Genomic DNA, 15,047 nt, shown 5'->3' with positions numbered 1-15,047 from the left:
CGCCCTGGCCACCACCTCAGCTGTCATCTCCAGCTAAAGACCAAAGAAGATGCAGGGAGTCCGTTCTGGAAGGTTACCTGGCAAAGTACAGTCAACAAGGGTGTGATTGTGATGCGGATTTAGGCCAAAGTCTTCTCCACGGGTAGGAGTGTCTAGGGATGGAGAGCCAGCCCCTTCTTCCTGGTGCGGAGAGGAGACACCCCTACAAATGGAGCTTCCCCTGATCATGTAAATGCCTCTTACAAAGGGGGACCTTCGACCAGTTGGTGTTGGGAGCGTTTCCATGTCTGCCGTTTCTTAAAAATAACCAGCTCAAAATAATCCTTATGCCAAAGAGGCTTATTTTGGGGTGGCAAATTCTTCTCCTTTTCAACAGTCACAGCTGAACCACAACCCATCAGGGAGGGAGCAGGGGACAGTGGGGCTCTCACCTCTGTTCTGCTGTGTCTCCCACATGGTGCTTGTGTTAACCACTTACCAGCACCCCACCATCGGTTTCCCAGGCACAGAGCAGGACGGAGAAGGGGAGCAAATGCGTTTAGAAAGGAAAGAGGAAAAAAAAAATAGAAAGGAAAGAGGAGACTACCTGGTATAATGTTGTGTCATATTTCCATTGTATGAAGAATTGTCCAGTTTTGTACCCTTTCTCCTAATGAGGCAGCCAATCGCCCATAACTCTGTTTCTCACTGGTTTCATTACCTGTCTCCTCCCCGGGCCCTTCAGGCTTAGGAGTGATGACCATGTATCAGTTCGGGGCCAATCAGAAGAGAAGAGTCACACAGTAGTTTAAAGAGAGAAAGTTTAATACATAAAAAATTACTAACTCTAACAGGGAATTGGAGTAATGAGAGGTTGATTAGTAAGAAGTAAAGAGAACTCTGGAGAATACAGGCATAAGTGACACCCCCCTATGGGGGGATGGCAAGAGTCCCCACCCTCCAAAGCTTGTAAGAGGGCACAGCCATGGCTCACTAAACAGCAGGAAGTCACTGCAATGCTGCAATGGTGGAAGCTCCTAGAAATCTGTGCTCTGGAACTTGCTTGGAATTGTTCCTCTAGGGCAGCCAGCAAAGCTGCTCACAGGGACACCTATCCTTGGAGCTGCAAACCCACGGAAGATGAGAGTCAGGGGACCCTGCTGGCTGCTGGCCACTGGAGAAGCTGTGAGTGCTGCTTCAGAGGGCAGAGCAGGAAGCCAAACCCTTTCCTCCTGAGAGGTCACACCCCGACTCTACTGCCAGCATGGGCATGCCCTGGCCGAGGCGAGGCATTTAAAGGGCTCAGATCCATTGTCACAGAGCTAGCAATGCAGGATTTGGAGCAAAGCCATTCTGCACAAAAGCTTCCTGATGCTGCTAGTCCCTAGAGCTTCACTATCCCTTGTTGGTCCCCATAACCCTGCCCACACCTCCAGAAAGAGTCCCTTCAGCAGACTCTTCCCACTTAACAGTTTTGGATATGGTCTCTCATAGGGATCCTGACTGATTCAACTGTTACAACAAACAGCAGGTACAATGAATGAAGGTCTCCATATGAATGAATCTCAAAACATAACCTTAGGTGAAAAAAAAGCTGCATCAGAACAGATAGATACAATAGGATATTGGTATAAAACTTTAAAACACAATGAATAAAATCTTAAAAATTTAAAAACAAAATTATCAATATTATTTACAAAAATACAAATATCTCTAAATTACACACATTCAGGGTGCCTGGGCAGCTCAGTCGGTTAAGAATCTGCCTTAGGCTTAGGTCATGATCTCCAGGTCCTGGGATGGAGCCCCCATTGGGCTCCCTCTGCCCCTCCTCCCTGCTCATTCTCCCTTGCTCGCTGTCTCAAATAAATAAATAAAATCTTTTTAAAAAATATACACATTCATGGGAATGAGGACAGTGGTGGCCTCTGAAGAGCAAAGGGAGGAGCAAGTATATATATGAATTGGGGGAGGAAGGTGGGCTTTAAGTGCTCTTTGTAAAAAAATAATAATAATAAAATAAAATAAATAAAATTTAAAAAGTGCTCTCTGTAATGTTTTAATTTTACTTCTTTTTTAAGATTTCTGAAGCAAATTTTGTTAATTATTAGCATCTGTTCAATCTGGGGGGTTGGTAGCATGCTTATCTGTTATACTAGTGTCTTTACCCTTCTGTATGTGTGAAATATTTAAAATTTTAACAATGTTAACTATTGTGCACATAGTTGTTAAATCTAACTTTACATATGCCAGTGCTTGCTTGGCACTGACCATACGAAGATGTAGAGCAAACCGACAATTTGACATGCCAACTTGAAATGTAGTGATGGTAATAGAAGATGGATGCTCACATGAGAGGTATTAGAAATAGACCTTTTCAGAGACATTCACAAGAGGGAAAGGATGCTAGGAATGTCCTGGGAAAGGTCTGCAGAAGAGGGAACAGAATGGGGTCTTGATACTAGCTAGGATCTGTCTAGTGGGTAGGAAGAGGGTTAGCACTCCCAACGGTGAAAAGTGAATGTTGCAAAGTACTGTGGTCACAGAGTGGGACATCCTGGGTGGCCGGCAGAATGTTGGGTGGGTCTGTACTTCTGGCCCAGGACAGTGAGCTGGCTGGAGCAGGACTCTGCTAAGCTCGAAGCTTCTCCCGATCTGGATCATTCGGCTTATGCCTCCACCTTCCAGGCAAAAAGCAGCCTGCAAAAGGCCTCCAAAAGTCCCTTGAGGAGCCTGGATCTTTCTTTGTGGAGCGTGGGCAGTCCTAGCTTTTCTTAGCTAAGCAGTGACAGGATCCAAGCTGTGATTTAGGCAGTTCAGCTTGGCAACTCCACACAGGATGGACTGAAGGGGAGAAACAGCTAGAGGCAAGAGAAATTGTTGAGGAGACAAAGTCATTGTTGAAAGATACGTGGAGGCAATGGCCTGAACTGGGACCACGGCCGGAAAATGGGGAAAAAATAAAAAGAAACTTGGAAATCACTGACAGAACACTTGGCAACAGTTGCATCCCAAAGACTAAGGAGGAATTGAAGAGGGCTCCAAAGGTTGGGAGAATAGCGATGCTCTAAGAGGACCCTAAGGGGCATTGGGAGGGGCAGGCAGGTTTGGGAAGATTAGAAGTTCACTTGTATCAATTTTGAGCCTAAAGTGACATCTAAGTGGCCAGTCCTTTCAGCAGGACATTTGAGCCTGGGGGATCGGGGGCAAGTCACAGCTGCTGATTCAGATTTAGTCGCTGTTCTAGAAGCCACAGGATTGTATATGCTCTGATGCACCAAAGGCCTTTTCTTAGAGAATAAAGAGTAGGAAGATGCAAGGAATCAGGGAAAAAGAAAGCAGTAGAACTGCATCAAAGGGAGAAGCAGATGGGGAAGAGGGTGTGGCCATGCTGATCAACACAAGAGGAGAATCAGGTTTGGCAATTGCTTGCCCACCTAGCATCTTTTGGGCAGGACAGAACTGCGTCCAGAAGTTGCTTCTAAAGGTCTCTAGCTTTCCGTCTGTTCTGGCAAGTCACAGGCACTCAAGACCTTTGAATTTGACCAATCTTCAATTCTCTCAGGAAATTATCATCTTAGCAGTTTTCTCATTTCTCACCTATCTTGAAATGACACTCCCAGTTGTGTCTTCCTCTGTAAATCCCCAGCAGGATTCTTGCCCCTCCATTGGCCATCAAATAAATCCCTCTAAAGAAGATTCTAGAGTTACACACGTGGGTTTAGCTCTAGGCTCCATCAGTCACTCTCTGTAACCTTAAGCCAATTACTAAACATGCCATATTTGATTCAGTTTGTATCCCGGGGACCTAGCACAGGAACTAATGTAGTTAAAATTTTTGAGTTGAACCTCTGGCTCTATATGTTGCTCCTACTTTGTCTCTGTATTTTCTTTTTTTTAATATTTTATTTATTTATTCATGAGAGACACACAGAGAGAGAGGCAGAGACACAGGCAGAGGGAGAAGCAGGCTCCACGCAGGGAGCCCGACGCAGGACTCGATCCCGGGACTCCAGGATCACGACCTGGGTGTAAGGCAGGCACCAAACCGCTGAGCCACTTGGGTATCCTCATTTTGTTTTCTTTAATTAAAATTTTATTTTGGGGTGGCTTGGGTGGCTCAGTTGGTTGAGCGTCTGCCTTCCACTCAGGTTGTGATCCCAGGGTCCTGAGATCGAGCTCTACTTTCCGCTACCTGCTCAGGGGGGACTTCGGCTTCTTTTCCCTCTGTCCCTCCAACCCCCCCCAGCCCCTCATCCCCGCTCATGCACACACACACTCTCTCTCTCACTTGTTCTATCTCAAATAAATAAATAAGATCTTTAAAAAAATTTTTTCAAAAAAAAAATAAAAAATAAATTAAAAAAATTTTATCTTGAAAACATTTCAAAACTCTAAGAACTGTTGCATGAATTACAGTGAACTTCTGACTTTCTTTCCCCCAGATCTGGCCATTGTTAGCATTGTATCCTATGCATTTTATCTCTTTCTTCAAATATATGTATATACAAAATATATAACAATACACACTTTACGCATACTACTGTAGATATATAAATATATAAATATATATATTATTTTTTCTCCATTGTTGGAGACTAATTTACAGATATCATCATCTCCTCTAAATGCATAGGTATACAGGGCAACTAGGTGGCTCAGTCGATTGTGTCCAACTATTGATTTCAGCTCAGGTCATGATCTCAGGGTCGTAGGATCAAGCTCCCCTCTCAGTGGGAAGTCTTCTTCTCTCTCTCTCCTTCTCCTTCTGCCCCTGCCCCCTCTTGTGCAATCTCCCCCTCTCTCTGAATAAATAAGTAAATATTTTTTTAAAAATGAGATGGTTAGGGCAGCCCCGATGGCCCAGCGGTTTGGCGCCGCCTTCAGCCCAGGGTGGGATCCTGGAGACCCAGGATCGAGTCCCATGTTGGGCTCCCTGCATGGAGGCCGCTTCTCCCTCTTCCTGTGTCTCTGCCTCTCTCTGTGTCTCTCATGAATAAATAAATAAAATCTTTTTAAAAAATGAGATGGCTAGAAAGATTCAGCTAAGGGGTGCCTGGCTAGCTCAGTTGGTGGAGCATGCAACTCTTGGTCTTAGGGTTGTGGGTTTGAGCCCCACATTGAGTATAGAGATTGCTTAAAAAATAAAATCTTTCTTTTTCAAGTAGGCTCTGGAGCCTAACGTGGGGCTTGAACTCATGATCCTGAGATCAAGACCTGAGCTGGGTGCTTAACCAACTGAGCCACCCAGGCACACCCAAAGTAGAGTCTTTAAAAGGAAGGAAGGAAGGAAGGAAGGAAGGAAGGAAGGAAGGAAGGAAGGAAGGAAGGAAGGAAGGAAGATTGATTCAGCATGGAACTTCTAAACAATAGACTTGGCAGAAAGTAAACGTGAGGCTTAGGTATTAGCAGAGTGCCCTAAGGTGGTTAATTTGGGAATCAGGCCTGGGACAGAGTTAGGATCATTAATGGATTTGGGTAAAGTGGGCGAGTTTAAAAATTAGACACTAAGTTGCTGGGTAGAGGTTGAGGAAGGGAGAAGCTGAGCAGGCAAGCGTCAAGGAGCTAGCATTCCAAGTGTGGCGTCTTGGGGTCCTGTGTGGCCTGTGAGCTCTTCAGGCTTCACCTGGGCTGGGCGCAGTGCTATCCCTGGTACCACTGGAAGCCTGCAATGCAGCCAGAATGGCAAAGAAATGGTGGTTTAGGTTGACGTGTTCACATAACTATTGATTTCACAAGTGCCTGCCTATCAATCATCATGTGCTGACTTTATAGTAACGTCAGCTAACACTCATTTGGGCACTTACTGCGTGCCAGGCACTGCTCTAAATCCTTCCCGTGTGCTAATGTTCACTTACTCCTCTCAACAACGCCCCCAGAGTAAGTGTATGATTAGCATTCCTTATTTTTCGGGTGAGTAAACTGAGGCATGAAATGTTTAATTTGCCCAAAGTCAGCTGGAAAGTGGCTGAGCCAGAATTTGAAATTAAGCCAGAGTCTATTCTTTTTTTTTTTTTTTTAAGAATTTTATTTATCCATTCATGAGAGACACAGAGAGAGAGGCAGAGACACAGGCAGAGGGAGAAGCAGGCTCCCTGCAGGCAGCCCGACGTGGGACTCGATCCGGGGACTCTGGGATCACGCCCTGAGCCAAAGGCAGACGCTAAACTGCTGAGCCACCCAGGTGTCCCCAGAGTCTATTCTCTTAACCACTCCACTACCTTTATACAGATGGATACTTTAGACCAACCATGGCGCCAGTCCTGGATCCTTCTCACCTGTCCCTGACCTGCTTTTCATCCCAGTTCAGTCTCCCTCTGATTCATAATTCCTAGTTTTCAAGACAATCTAGATCCTGTCTCCGGCCTTTGGAACAAGTGTCTGTTTTTGATCTTTCCATTGGAGTCTCTACTGACTCTGACTACATTTGTCCCTCTGGCTCTCCATAAGCCATGTTGCTCCAAACAGGAACCTGGGCCAGGTCCCAGACACTCTAAACCTGTTTGCCCTCCTGGTACCCAACCTCTCAAGGCTCCATGCTTTACCTTCTGCCTCAGTCTGACTAAACATCCCGTGAACTGTACGCCGCCCCCCCTTGCATATGTTGAAGTCCTAACCCCCAGTACCTCAGATTGTGACCTTATTTGGAAATAGGGTCATCACAGATAGAAATAGTTCAGATGAGAGATCATAATGGAGTATGGTGGGCCCCAAATCCAGTATGACTAGTGTCCTGATAAAAAGGGGAAATTTGGACACAGACATACACACAGAGAGAATGCCATGTGAACATGAAGGCAGAGGTCGGGGTGATGTATCTACAAACTAAGGAAAGCCAAAGATTGCCAGCAACCCTCCAGAAGCTAGGGGAGAGGTAGGGAATAGAGTCTCCTTCCCAGCTCTCAGAAAGAACCAACCTGAGATCAGAAGGATCTCAGACTTCTAGCCTCAAGAGCTGTCAGAGGATAAATTTCTGTTGCTTAAGCCTCTCAGTTTATGGTGCTTTGTTGCGGACACGTTAGTAAATGCGGTGGAGGAGGATCTACGGCTCTTGAAGGGATACAGTGCTGTGACTGCATGTACTGACCACTGAGTCTCATGGGAAGTGGTGTGAGCATTTCTGTGATGAAAAGAGGCAGGAGTGAGGGGACATGACGTACACTGAAGCCCAGTTACAGGGACCAGCTGGCCGTGGCAAAAAGAGCCAGGTCTTGGGCACCTGACTGGCTGAGTGGGTAGAGCAAGTGATTCTTGATCTTGGGGTCATGAATTCAAGCCCCATGTTGGGCATAGAGATTGCTTTAAAAAAAAATGAAGTGGAGAATGATAGATTGCAACAGTCTATGGCACTTACGTGATAGGAGAGCTATTGCAAGTGATAGGGAGGAGAAAACTGGATTATAAGTATCGTGAGAGTTGTAGATTGGGCCTGACTTGTCATGGTCTCAGGGACTCCAGTGAAGTCTAGTTACTTTTGGAGGCTGGGCTGTGCTGCTTTGAATGTCACTCAGTGTATAGACTGGATTAAGTGGGGTGCTGACTTTTATGTGGGTTACAAAAGAAGCAAAGTGCACAAAACTGTAAAGAAGGTGTGAGGTCAGGGTTTTTGCCCATGATTTGCACTTTTTTATGATGTGGGTATTTGAGTAACAGACACCACTATGGCCTTTGCCATATGAATGGATGCTTTCAACAGGACAAAATCAGGGGGAAAAAAAAGAAAAAGAAAAAGAAAAAAAATTAAACATTAAATACAGACAGAGGATTTCCCAAATGGTGTCAGCTTGGCACCACTGCTTCCTCCAATTGTTTAACCATGACTAATTCTTTTCCCCAATTTGACATATTTAATATGAAATAGAGGCAAAGAAACCTTTCAATTGCTAAGTTAATACAGGCCTGCTTGCTGTCATTTTGGTGGCAGTCACATTATGGTAACAAAGCCTGACACTTTAAAAAGATTTATTTAAAAACTTTAGCTTGGGCCTTGAATTTATGACCCCAAGATTAAGAGTCACATGCTCCACTGACTGGGCCAAACAGGTACCCCAAAACCTGATACTTTCTGAGCTCTAACTAATCTGAGGAAGGTGAAATTATGAGGAAAGCAAGACAGAGGGATTCCTGGGTGGCTCAGGGGGTTAAGCATTTGACTCTTCGTTTCAGCTCAGGTCATAATCTCAGGGTCCTGGGATGGAGCCCAGTGTGGAGCTCCATGGTCAGTGGGAAGTCTGCTTGAGGACTTCTCTCCCTCTGCCCCTTCCCCAGCTTGCACTTCATAGAACCCAAATACCAGTTTATGACAGCAGTGTTTCTGTGGAAAAATGTGTTGAAAAGTCTGACTTGGAATGCCAGGGATTAATCCCCTGTAGATCGTCCTCCTCTCTCCTCCCCACATGCAGGGCAGTGGAAGTGGTCACTTCCTTAACATCAAGGTACAGATGGAAGCTTCTGTGCACAGGAGCAGAGGTATGCAATAATGGTAAGTGGTCAGGGATAGGCTGATAAATGGGACTAGGAGCAGGTCTGGGACCCTGGGGGGCAGTGGGGAGTTGTAACAGGGCACTTTCTGGGGTGTGGGATGCTCTGCCAATCCTCTATTCATTCTTTAGCTGGACCCGATGATGGCCCACATGCCTCCCTTCCGACTTAACAACCAACGCTTCCAATAACCTTTTTTTTCTTTCTGGTCCATTCTGGAGCAGCACATGGCTTCCATGTTTCTTCTGTATGTTCTTGTCCCTGAAACGAGCATTTACCACTGTAGAAATTTAGTCTACTTTAGAAGAATGGTCAGACTTTGGCTTTCCTTGCTTTTTATTTCTTTTGGTGACCAGTGGATAAAACCTGGGGCTACCGGGTAGGCAGATGATTGAGGAACGGTGACATCACTGAGACCAGTAGGAAGAAGATTTGAGTGGTAGAGAAGGGCCACTAGTCCCAAAATATCCTCAAGAGATCACATTTGTTTTAGGGAAGGTGCAAGTTGGGAAAGCTCTTCCTTTCCAGATTCCTTGGAGACTAGTGACACTTTAGACCATGTCTTAGTCACAGTTGGGTTAATGGAAAAGCTCGCTATCTACACTGATATCTTGCTAAATTATTCTTTTAAGAATTTATTTATCTGTCAGAGAGAGAGAGACCAAGCAGGCAGAACAGCAGGCAGAGGGAGAAGCAGGCTCCCTGCTGTGCAAGAAGCTGGACCCAGGATCCGATCCCAGGACCCTGGGATCATGACCCGAGCCAACAGCAGATGCCCAACCGACTGAATCACCCAGGCACCCTAATATCTTGCTAAATTATAAAATGCCCTTCTACCCCTCATTTCTTTCTATAACGTTCCACTTTCTCTATTGAATATGACATGGATTTTTAGTGAAAAAATAAAATAAGAATTGAGATTTGTCAAAGGTTGCATTCCCTAGGAAACACACTCTGAGATGGGCATAGGATGTTTATTAGGGAGTGTTCTTGGGATCAACCCCTGTGGAAGGGAGGCGTAGGCAGCAGGACTGGGAAGACGAAAAAGTCCATCTGTCATACAAGCCCAACCACAGCCTGGAGGAAGTTCTGGAGCTTTGTTCTGGGTTGGGCCAAGATGGTCAGACCTTTATAACCTTGTATCCATCCGTCATTGGATGCAGGCCACCTGGGCCAGGTGGCTCTCTGAAGCTGAGGCTCTTCTTCAAATGGCCGATCGTTCGAGGCTGCCTGCCAACAGCACTCCCAGCTGCTGGGGCAACAGGCCCTTCCCTGAAGGGGGCTTGGCAATGTGCACCAAGATATCGATCGAGACACCCAAAATAAAAAAGTATAGTACCACAAGCCCACTGACCAGAAATAATCAGAGAATCATTGTCAACATTTCAGCATATTGGGAATCCCTGGGTGGCCCAGCGGTTGGGCGCCTGCCTTCGGCCCAGGGTGTGATCCTGGAGACCCGGGATCGAGTCCCACGTCGGGCTCCCTGCATGGAGCCTGCTTCTCCCTCTGTCTGTGTCCCTGCCCCTCTCTCGCTCTTTGTGTCTCTCATGAATAAATAAATAAAATCTTAAAAAAAAATTTAAGCATACTTTTCTAATCTTCTCTAATCTTTATATAAACAAACAAACATCTATTTTTTCCCCCTGTAGTTGAGCTCACGCTGGACTTCTGGGAGGCAGCAGTGTGTTGTGATTAAGAACAAGAACTCTGGGGACGGGTGGTTGGCTCAGCGGTTGAGCGTTCGCCTTTGGCTCAGAGCGTGATCTTGGTCCAGGGATCGAGTCCCACATCGGGCTCCCTGCAGGGAGTCTGCTTCTCCCTCTGCCTGTGTGTGTCTCTCTCTCTGTTTCTCTCATGAATAAATAAATACAATCTTTAAAAAAAAAAAAAAGGCTCCACTTTCTTACCTGTGATGTGGAGATAACACTTGTCCCATAGGGTTTCTGTGAGAATTATTATCTTGTTAAATGAAATGATGTATATACAATGCCTACACATGGTAATCACCCCCAAAATGGCAGTTTTTACTGTCACATAAGTTTTGCTTTTTTTTTCATCATAGTTTCCCCACGTCATTAAAAAAACCCTTTGTTGGGACTCCTGGGTGGCTCAGTGGTTGAGCGTCTGCCTTCAGCTCAAGTCATGATCCTGGGGTCCTGGGATCGAGTCTCGCATCAGGCTCCCCGTGGAGAAGCCTGCTTCTCCCTCTGCCTATGCCTCTTTCTGTGTGTCTCTCATGAATAAATAAATAATATCTTTTTAAAAAACCTGAAACAATCCTTTGTTGAGGACACCATAGGGTTCCTGTAATGTCAGTGGGAATACAGGTGCTTGACTTCCTGCAAGTAGAACAGCAGTCAGAACTCCAGCCACCCAGCAGCACAGCATTCTGGGTTCAGGAGAACCACACTTGCCCTTTTACTTTCCAGTCTGAAGAGTGGTAAGGCTTCCTGATTACACATAACATATTAACAGCCGTTTATAGGCTGGTTTCAATCAATTCATCAAGTGTTTTCCCCAGAGCTACTTTTGAAAGGGAGAGGGTAGGAACATATACAAGGCACTGAATCTGGGATGATGTAGACCCTGGAAAGGGAGGAAAAGGAGCAAAAGAGGGAGGCTGGGGGCCCTAACAGGAATACAATTCCATGCATGATCTTACTTTGTGTAAATGCATTCATTATAGATAAAGTTTCCAAAGGGGAGTGGGATATTGCAACCATTTAAGTGATATATTTAGTTAGGTACTCTTTTGCTTGGAAGCCAGTGAATAGACAACAAGGCACATTGAAATCTCCTATCCACAGAGTCTTGAAGTTTTATCTTTTACACTAGTGAGATTGATTAGTTAAAAAATAAACTTGGGTTTTGTTTTTATCTGGTTAGGCTATGGGATGTTTTTAGGAGTTGATTGCCTTGCTTGTGAATCAGTAAAGTAACAGACTTTTCTTGCTTTTCTCACAATTACTTTTTTTAAAAGATTTTATTTATTCATTCATAGAGACGCAGAGAGAGAGAGAGAGAGAGAGAGAGAGAGAGGCAGAGACACAGGCAGAGGGAGAAGCAGGCGCCAAGCAGGGAGCCTGATGTGGTACTTGATCCCGGGTCTCTAGGATCACGCCCTGGGCTGAAGGCAGCGCTAAACCGCTGGGCCACTGGGACTCCCTCACAATTGCTTTTTGATTATGTTCGTGTTTATTAGCAGTTTGGAGGAGAAATAATAAGGAAAATATAGCTTATGATGATTGGCTGCTTCATTTATATATCCCCACTGTGATAAGTACAGTGTTTTCTATATCACAGGCTCTCATTAATCTTTGTTGGATGGATGAACTCAAGCCAACCTGGCCATTTGCTAGTAATTTTCATGAAGAAAAGGTTTCATATGTGAGAGACTACCAAAATTGGTTTAAGTAAAATAGTTGGATTATTGATAGGTATCAGTTGGTTGCAATCTCTGCCTCTTATTGCTGCATGACTACCCGTAGATGCAGTGGCTTCCGATTATTTATTTTGATTATAAATCTCAATTTGAGTAGGGCTTGGTGTGGACTGCTTGTCTCTATTTCAGGCAGAATCAACTGGGATGGCTCTTCTAGGGCCGGAGGGTAAACTTCCAAAGGTGACTCATTAACATACATGGTATGCTGAAACTGGGTGTTCGTTCCTTCCATCTCAGTAGGATGTCTAGGCTTTCTCACACAGTGTAGCTCCATAAAAACAATGAACTCCCCAAAAGAACCTAGCAGAAGCTATATTGCCTTTTTAAACCTGGCCTTGGAAATCACACAATGTCATTTTCATCACAATTATAAGCCAGCCAAGATTCAAGGGGAGGGGACATACCCACCCCCCCCTTCTCTATGGGAAGAGTGTCAAAGTTACATTGTAAGAAGGACATGTGGGATGAGAGGTATTGTTGCAGCCACCTTTGGAAAATACAGTTTGCTCTAGGGATTATTTATGATCCTCTGTCATACCCCCAATTTCCCACATTTAAATTTTTTTCGGGCAGCCCCGGCGGCGCAGCGGTTTAGCGCCACCTGCAGCCCAGGGCGTGATCCTGGAGACCCTGGATCAAGTCAGGCTCTCTGCATGGTGCCTGCTTCTCCCTCTGCCTGTGTCTCTGCCTCCCTCTCTCTCTCTCTCTCTCTGTGTGTGTGTCTCTATGAATAAATAAAGTCTTAAAAATTTTTTTTCTATTTGTCTTTTTTTTTGGAGATTTTATTTTTGAGTAATCTCTACACCCAGCTTGGGGCTCAAACCTCCAACCCTGAGATCAAGAGTTGCACATTCTACCAGCTAAGCCAGCTGAGTGCCCAGCTATTTGTTTTTATGATCTTTTTTTTTTTTTTTCCAACTGCCCCCTCTAGTCTTGGTAGCTATAATAGCTCAGAAGCTAACATTCTTTTTTTTTTTTTTTTAAAGTCTATACCCAGTATGGAACTTGAACTCACAGCCCTGAGATTAAGAGTCACATGCTCTACCGACTGAGCCATCCAGGTGCCCCTCAGAAACTACCATTCTTTAAAATACCTTTTGCGTGGAAGATTGATTTTCTGGTACACGGAAGGCATATGCTGAGCAACTTCTAGGATAGGGGTGTATACAGCTAGGTTTATTCTTCCATATAATTCTTACTTCTACCTAGTTTGGAGAAGAGACTAACATAGGTAGGCATAGCCCTAAATATAAGAAATAAAATAAATAAAAAAAAGAAATAAAATAAATGAGAAGATATATATATGTATATATATACATATATATATAGCCTGGGGCAGCTCTAAGTCAATTTTTGGAAGGTTCTGTGGTGCAGGTGATGGTGGATTTAGGTAAAAATCCTACAGACATGTACAATAATAAGTGGTCTCTATTTTGGGGTTATCATGGCAATGCAAATTAATGATTTATGTCGTGTGTGTGTGTGTGTGTGTGTCTGTAACTGGTCCTAGTTAAGCTGGAATACTAAGGCCAGTTAGCAGTGATTCAGTCATAACTGAGTGAAATCCTGAATGAAATCATAAAGCAACATACATATTTCCATCAAAGTAGCATTTTTCCTAACTTTTTATTTTAGAATTTTATTTATTTATTAGAGGAGAGAGAGAGACAAGCAGACTCTGCCAGAACAAGGCCCAATGCGGGGCTTGACCCCAGGACCCTGGGATCACCACCTCAGCCAAAACCAAGAGTCAGACGCTTAACCAACTGAGCCACCCAGGCGCTCCTTCCCTGACATTTTTATCAAAATGTTCAAAATACTAAAAATTGAAAGAAATGCATGGTGAACATCCACATACTTACCACCCAGGTTCTATAATTAGCATTTTATTTTATTTGCTTTATCTCCTATCTATCCATTCATCCATCCTTCTATTCCTCCACAAATCCATCTTGCTTTTTTACACATTACAAAGTAACTTACAGTCATTAGCAGGCATGTTTTGAGTTCTGTTTAAAAATGTGGACAGCTTTCTTTTTGTTTCAATCTTGTATTTGACAAATATAGAAAATCAGGTGGGCTTGGTCTTTTGTCATTGTATTAAAAATGAACTCTATGAGAATTTAGTGGAGAAGTTGCTGGAGAAACAAACTCTGTAAAGATTGTGTTCTGTGATGCATATTATTTAGTGTGCTTCAGATCATATCTTTGCTTTTGCTTGAGAATGTAATAAAAACTTACACATTTTGAACTGAATAATTGTGTTCCTTGATAGCGAAAAGGCTATCATTTTTCATTTTCTTTTCATTGTATCTTTTTATTTCCTTAAGCATGTTGGAAACCATATTGGATTTATATCTGTAAAGCTGGTCAAGAATTTCTTTTAGAGAAATGAAATCAATACTTGAGACAATTGTACAAGTAGATCAGGTTCACTTCACAGTGTCTACACTTTTTTGTTCCAACCTGCCTCCTCCAAATGGTATAGCCTCAATTTACCTAGCCACTTTTGTGTTCATCCTTTTGTTCTTTAGGTAATTGTCTAAATTGTTAATTTTCCTCTATTGTGCATCAATATGGCACAAAATAATGTGGGAACTCATTGACCAGTTCACTGATTTCATTCATTCATTGAGCAAATGCTTATTGAGCATCAGGTCCTGTCCTAGGCATTGGCAAAACAATAATGAATAAGACATAATGTTTATTTTCAATGCAAAGCCATTAATACGGTACACCGATCAACACAGGTGACAAAACTGGATAATTGAAGCCTGTTGGAAGATTTTTTTCCATTTTTCCAAGGACAGTAGCTATTGCTCTTGACCCAGTCTCTGCTTTATGTCATGTAGATATCAAATAAAATTATACACCAAAGAGCAATGTTTGCTAATGACTCATTATTGTATTAGAACATTTTAAGAGAGTGAGAATTGTTTTATGGATCTGAAAAGAAGAAAGATCAATATGTTTTCCACTGTGTGTGTTTTTATATAACTAGCCCAAAATTTCAAGGTACCTTATAAGAAGCCTGTAAAATTGCATTGAATCAGGTCTGATATTAAACCTAGGAAATGAAAGGCACAGCCATTTTATTACTTTTTAATACTTAGACTCTACAAACTCATTTGTTTTCTTTATA

Source organism: Canis lupus, chromosome X (assembly GCF_048164855.1).
Source record: "Canis lupus baileyi chromosome X, mCanLup2.hap1, whole genome shotgun sequence".
NCBI lineage: Eukaryota > Metazoa > Chordata > Mammalia > Carnivora > Canidae > Canis > Canis lupus.
Note: the sequence above shows the minus strand (reverse complement) of the source record.